Raw genomic sequence first — 6955 nt, forward strand, 5'->3', positions numbered from 1 at the left:
AGGGCCCGAGAGCAGAGACGTCTGCGATCGCCCGGAGGGCGCCCTGTCCTGTCCCCGACTCCCAGGCGCCCTGGGCGCTGATCTGAGGCCGGATGTTACCAAGGACAGGGTTTAGGTCACCTGCCCTCCAGCCTGACTCGGGGCCTGGGTCGAGGGGAAGATGGCCCAACCTGAGGACTCCTGCCCCGCCCTGTGGGCAGCTGCACCCCCACCCCCAGTTGTGCTGCCCTAATGGCTCTGTGGTTGCAACGTACTTGTTTGTCATTCCTTTAAAGACCAAAAGCTTTCAGAGATAAAGCCATTTACTTTTCCATAGTTGCCATTAAATTATTTAATGAACTGGAGCAAACAGGAGATTAGTCATCATTGTGCAAATTTTAATGGAATGTTTTTTCCAATCATTTTATCATGAAGACCTTAAAGCAAAAGTTGAAATCATTTTACTGGTGGGATATTTTTTGGTATTTTTAATTTCTGGACCTGATCCCTTTTTATTTTAGGTTCAGCCCAAGGTTTTTTTTCTATCTTTAAAACAGAACAAACCCAATAAAGGTGTGAATTTGTTCAAATTTCACTTTTGCAGAACAGTCTCATAAAACAAGGTTCGTTTTTTATGGAAGCAAAGTGACAATGAAATTGGCAGCAGTTGGTCTGTGACTGAACCTTTCTCAGTAACTTTCCACGTTTGGGATGTGCTTGGGAACACAGGCATTTTTGTTGAGCACCAGTGAACTTCCCTGTTCCACAGTTACCACATTGTATAGAAATGCAGGTCTGTGCCCAGCTGGCCACTCCCCCTCCAAGGTTAAGAAAGGACTAGTCACAACTCAAGAGGGCCCATCTTGAGCGGTGGCCCTTCAGAATCTGCTCATTGAACTAATGCTGGTATTTATAGGATCCATTTATTTTGTCCTTCATCCTTTTTTCCCCCTCTTCCTCCCCTCCTCCCTCCTCCTACTTGCTATTAACGTAAGGAACTGGATAGAGTAGTTAGGAAGTCAGGCTCTGGTGCCAGGCTGCCCCGGTTCGAATGCAGTGGCTGTGCTTTTACTTGCAGCAAAGACTCAGTTTGTTCATCTGTAAAATGGAAGTGATAATGCCATTATTAATGCATTATGAAAGTTACTGTATATGTGTGTTACAGCAGTATCTGTATCACAGTGGTAGCTGTTCTTGATATCTGCTCCTCCACAGAAGGTGCCAGGAGCCAGAGATGCCTACTTTGTTTGCAGCTATGTGATTCACAAGAGAAATATTAAGGGTCAACTATACCTAAAATTAGTGAGGCACTTGGGATCTATGCTTTGTCAACAGTCTCCTCTCCAGCCAAAGAGTTCTGTATAACTCACAGACCAAGGCCCCCCTTCCCACCTGCCAAGGAACTGCCCCTGGACATCCTCTCAGGAATGCTGTCCAGGAACAGAAGAGGAAAATCCTCTTCACTAATCTAGATGTATTTCCTGCACAGATAGAAACTTATGAAATGTGTTTGAAAATTCTCCTTTGAACTTCTTTCTCTGGAGTTGGAAGGAGGGAGTTTTGATTTGGGGTGGGGTGAGGTTTTGCTATGTAGTTCAGGCTTTCCTACAACCTGTCCTGACCTCAAACTCAAGATCCTCCTGCCTCAGCCTCCAGAGTGCTAAGATTACACGTGTGCCACTGTCACAAAGTCCTTTTTGTTTGATTCTTTCTTTCTATTTTTCCTTCCTTTCTCCTGGTTTTCCATAGTTATTTGCTTTTCCTTTAGCCAATAACAGCTCATGCCACTGAACTAAATGAGAATCTTACTAGTTATCCTAAAGTTTTTCTTCTTTTTTTCCCCCCCTATTAGGTACTGGGGAGTGAACCCAGGGCCTTCAGACTCCTTAAGGCCCTTTAGAGACAGGATCTTTCTAAGCACTAGAAAACTTAGCCCAGGCTAAGCTCAAATTTACAAGTCTTCCCACTTCAACCTCCCAGAGTGCTACAATTACAGACCTGCACCCCCATGCCCGGGTAGGGTTATAATCTTAACTGAGTTCGTGTGTATATTTAACAGAATGCTTGGCACACAGTGGGGACTCACTAAACTGCCACCGCTAGTGCCACATTCATTATAGTGTGGCTTTTAAAATCTTTCATGTATATAATACTTGCTCTTTTCTGAAGCATTTCACCTGTAAGGTCAGAAGGGCAGACAGCTGTGGTATCATTTCACTAGTGAGGTGGACAGAAGCAAAGCAGTTTACCCAAGGCCACACAGCCAGTTACAACGCCATACCTAAATTTGTGACTAAAATTTCCTGACACAGGTTCAAATCTCTTCTGCTTCACCAACAACAGAGACCACGTCCTGTTCACCCCACATCCTCTACACCTAGAACTCAACCCATATTTTCTTTTGCTTTTTTTTCCCCCCTGGTACCAGGAATTGAACTCAGGGACTTGTGCTTGCCAGGCAGACTCTGTACCACTGAGTTACATTTCCAGCCCTCAATCCATATTTTCTGATACTAAGAGAGCAGCCTAGTTTTCTTTTAAAGATAAAATAATAAATTTTCTGGAGGAAGAGAAGATAATGAGTTATATTAGTTGACATTTTAGCAGTGTTCAGCAGAATGGATATAAATATAATATTAATCCAATAAAGGATATTCCCTGTGCTGACACAAAGTTTGGTTGGAGGAGCTTGGGTGTAGTGGAGCATGTCTGTAATTCTAGTTATATGGAAGGCTGAAGCAAGAGGACTGCAGTTTGGAGCCCGCCCGCCTGGACAACTTTGGGAAGCTCTATCGCAGACGTGGTGGTGGGGGGTACTGGGAGCGTAGCTCAGAGTCAAGGCTCTGGGTTCAAGTCCCAGTACCTCAAAAGAAAAAAAAAGGTGTCGGGAATTGCATGTTTAAATTGTCTTGTACAATATGATGTTTCTGCATTTGGCTGGCATTGAATATTTCGGTTGATTTAGGTAAGCTTTGTCCCTCTCTCCAGCCTGTGCCAATCTTGAGATGGCAGTGAAGGTAAGAGTTTGACTTTCTGAAGGATGAGGTCCTAGTCCTGGTTTGAATGTGTGGAAACAGACGGTGGCGACCCAACCGGACTCTGTGAGGACGTGCTGCCCCCTGCTGTCCACAGACGCTCTCAACAGTCGCAGTAGACAAAATCTCTTCTGTGCTGAATTCATTTAAAAGATCTGAATTTTTGAATCTTCATGAAGCTAATAAGCCACAATGAATATCTTTTACAGTTTGTTTATTCTTCCCCCTCCAGGTTCACTCAAATTCCTCAGGTTTAAAAACTTCATCCCTCAAATAAACAAATGTAGGGCCAGGGATATAGTTCAGTGCCTGCCTGGCAAGTGCAAAGTCCTGTGTTCGATCCTGGTACCGAAAAAAGAAAAGAAATTCTAGTTCAATCCCTGGTATCACACACACCAAAAAAAGTAATGGGAAAGGATTGTGATGATTTTTAGATAAAAGTTGAGTAACAAAATACCTACTTTTAAGCATCCTAAGGTGTCAGTTGTTTCTGTTGTTTAAAGAAACAAAAGAAAAAGAAAATTTAATCTCTTTGCTGGAAGTGGTGGTGTATGCCTATAATCCCAGCACTTGGGAGGCTGAGGCAGGAAGATTGCCATGAGTTCAAGGCCAGCCTGAATTTCATAGTGAGACCCTGCCTCAAAAAAAAAAAGAAAAAAGAAAAAAAGAAATTTAATCTCTTTGCCCAAAATTTAAACACACTATCCCATTGTGTTGGCTACAACATAAGAAAACAGCCCCTCACTTCAATTCTGATGGGATGGATTATGGAAGGATTTAACATTTATCAGTGTTAATACCACACATCCCCTTTGATCTGGCAATTCTAATTTTAGGGATTTAGCTTATAGCTTTTTGCACACGTGCAGAAGATATGTGTTCAAGGATTTATTGCAGCACTGTTTTTATTGGTAAATGATTGGAAATCACTTAATTATTCAAAAGTAGAGGCCTGGCCAAAGAAATAATAGCATATTATATTGTAAGACATTAGAAAGTCATTTAAAAATATAAAAAAGCACAATCTGTACTGTAGGGGATAAATTCTCAAGTGAGAAAATCAAGACACATAACGGTGGCATCCTGTGGTCTTCTCCCCAACTCCTAAAGACTAGGGTGTTAAAAACCAACCTTGTCCAGTCCCCCAGACCATCCCTCCACCCACCTCCAAACCCAGGAGCCCTCTTTCCATCACCCTCGGGTTCACGAACAGAAACTCAAGTTTTGCCTCAGACTGTCTATCCTTTGACAACTGTGAGCACGTTCCCTCGGGTCCAGATGGCACACACAAAAAAGCTTCCAGTAAAAGTGAGCTCTAGTCTCAACTCTATGAGGAGTCCCTGTCTCAAAAAACAAAAACAAAACAAAACAAAAAATGAGCTCTAGAAAAAGTAAAGAGAGATTGCTTGGCAAACATCAGTTCCATGTCTTATTCACGCTGCTGTTGCCTCGAATTAAGAAAGCCATGGAGGGAGAAAAGCCCTGCTGGGGAGAGTGGGCCTCAAAGAAAAGCCTGCACTGGGTGGGCTCATTCCCCTAACAAGGGCCTTCCTGTGATTCCCGCCCACCCTGGGGAAGGAGGCAGGGTCACGGCCTAATTGGGGTATTAAGTTCTAGCAGAAATGAAATACCACCTCCACTTGAAGAAAATTCCAGACTGTTAGCAGGCAAGTAGACATTAGCCACCTTGAGGAACAAGGGCAGAGGAAAGGGAGTCCAAAAATAAAATATATTTCCAGTTAAATAAAGCAATGCCATACATTTATAACTGTTCGTTAGGTCTCAGGCAATCCCACCGAGCACAGTGACATTTTTTTTTTTCCAGTACCAGAGATCAAACTTAGAACCTTGTGCTTCTGAGGCAGGCACAGCGCCACTGAGCTAAAGCCCCGGTCCAGCACAATGACATTTTAAGGCCACACATTGTGCCCGGTCCTTCTGATATCTGGCCATCCGGCCGTCTAGTTCCACAACAAGGCATATGGTGTTCTGGCTGCCACGGTCTACAGCCCACGGATATGAGGAAGAGAGCTGTTCTTTAAAGACCCTCCTGCTCTGGGCGGGGACCTGGTTTAAATTAAGAGCTTATCACAAATTTCATCCATGATTAAAGCCCCTGAAGAAACACTGACAACCTAAAAGAACAGGAAGACACTTTCCAATTCCAAAGTCCTTCTAAGTAAAATGTTGATAAGCAGGATAATCACCATAGTTCCTTGAACTCCAGGAGTAACTCCTGTGGCCCAAAGCTATTTTCAAAAATGCCAAATGGCACTATGCTAACTTGCTCTTTATCTCTATATCATTACGGTCCATTCTGCCTATGCTCCTGCATAGCCTATCTGTCTTGACTGAATTCTTTCATCAAAGACACAAAGAACTGAGGACCAAGGAAGTGAAGGACAAGTTCCTTGTTATTTTGGACCCAGCTTCTCTGCGATAAGACCACAAAAATGCTCCATCAGCAAGTCTGGTGGCACATGCCTTTAATCCCAGCCTTCTGACACAGGAAGATCGAAAGTTTGAGCCCAGCCTGGGCAACCTATTTATTGGCTTAGCAGGACACTGTCTCAAAATTAAAAAATAAAGCCAGGCATGGTGGCACACACCTGTAATTCCAGCACTTGGGAGGCTGATGCAGGAGGATCACTGCAAGTTCAAGGTCAACCTAGGCTACAAAGTGAGATGCTGTCTCAGAAAACAAAAATTAAAAACAAAAAGGACTGGGGATGCAGTTCAGTGCAAAAACCTTGGGTTCGATTCCCAGTACTTCTACACTTGCACACACACACACGCACACACACGCATGCACACACAAATTACTACATCATTTGCTTTTTGCAAGCCAGCCCTAAATTTTATGACCCTCTGCTTGGAAATAGTGACAATGGAAAAGTAGGAAAGCATATGTATATTTTACACACACATAATTTTTTAGTCATGCTTTTATGTCCCTTTATTTTCTCAGGGTTTTTTAAGTGTTGAATTTTTAGTTTGGGTGCTGAGTGTGAAATTCTTGCCTGTTAACAGGAGCCCTATACTCTCACAGCCCCTCTGTGAACTTTGACTTCCTGTTAGTTCTCAGGCAGGTGGGACTCTTATGCAGTGAGAGATCAGTAAAATTTTCCATGGCCTGGAAGGTGGGATAAAATATTTTTGTAACATAAAGAATGAAGGTGTCTTATATGTCCATGTACCATCTCCCCACAATGAAAGTATCTACTGCAAACACGGGCTGACAAAGTAAGAATAACAGTGCCTTTAATGGAATGTTATATTGAGCCTGAAACAGGGCCCACATTCTCAGACTGTGTGAAATCCTCTCTAAATCTGTTAACACTGTTCATGCAGGACTCCCCTCCACTACATCCAGAGCAGATGCTGACTTCCAAGTTGCTTGATATAGTTGTAAGATGTCACTCTAAGCAAGAACCCCGCTGTTGTCATCCCATTCAACAGGACCAGATGAATTAGCTAGGCTGGAGGTGTATTTCGCTGTTGAAAGCCATATATCTGTATGCAGACCTCTGAGTTTAAAAATTTTTTTAAAAAAGTTTTCCATGAGGTGAAATAAACCTTTCCTTCTTTGAAAAAAGTTTCTCTCAGTATTGTTTTATATATTTCTTCTTTTTCAGGAGGGCAGCACAGCTTCTGGGACAGCAGCAGCAATTCCTGAAATGCCTGAGGGCCAGGAAGACACTGGAACGGAAGTGCAGCCCGCCTGCTGTTAGAGAAGGGGTGCTTACTTCTCCTGCTCTACCTTTTCCTGTGTTTCCACACCCCAGAACTTCCATGCTCCCCGTAGAGAAGAGGCCCAGCTGAGGAGCAGTGGCAATAGCGTTCTAGCTGAATCTGCATCTCTCAGGTCAAAGTTTCCCTCACACTGTACGGTAGTCATTAGCTGTTTCTTTAAAAAACCTTTTTTTTTTTTTTTTTTTTTT

This window comes from Fukomys damarensis, unplaced genomic scaffold (assembly GCF_012274545.1).
Source record: "Fukomys damarensis isolate Sample0158 unplaced genomic scaffold, DMR_v1.0_HiC HiC_scaffold_14, whole genome shotgun sequence".
NCBI classification, from domain to species: domain Eukaryota; kingdom Metazoa; phylum Chordata; class Mammalia; order Rodentia; family Bathyergidae; genus Fukomys; species Fukomys damarensis.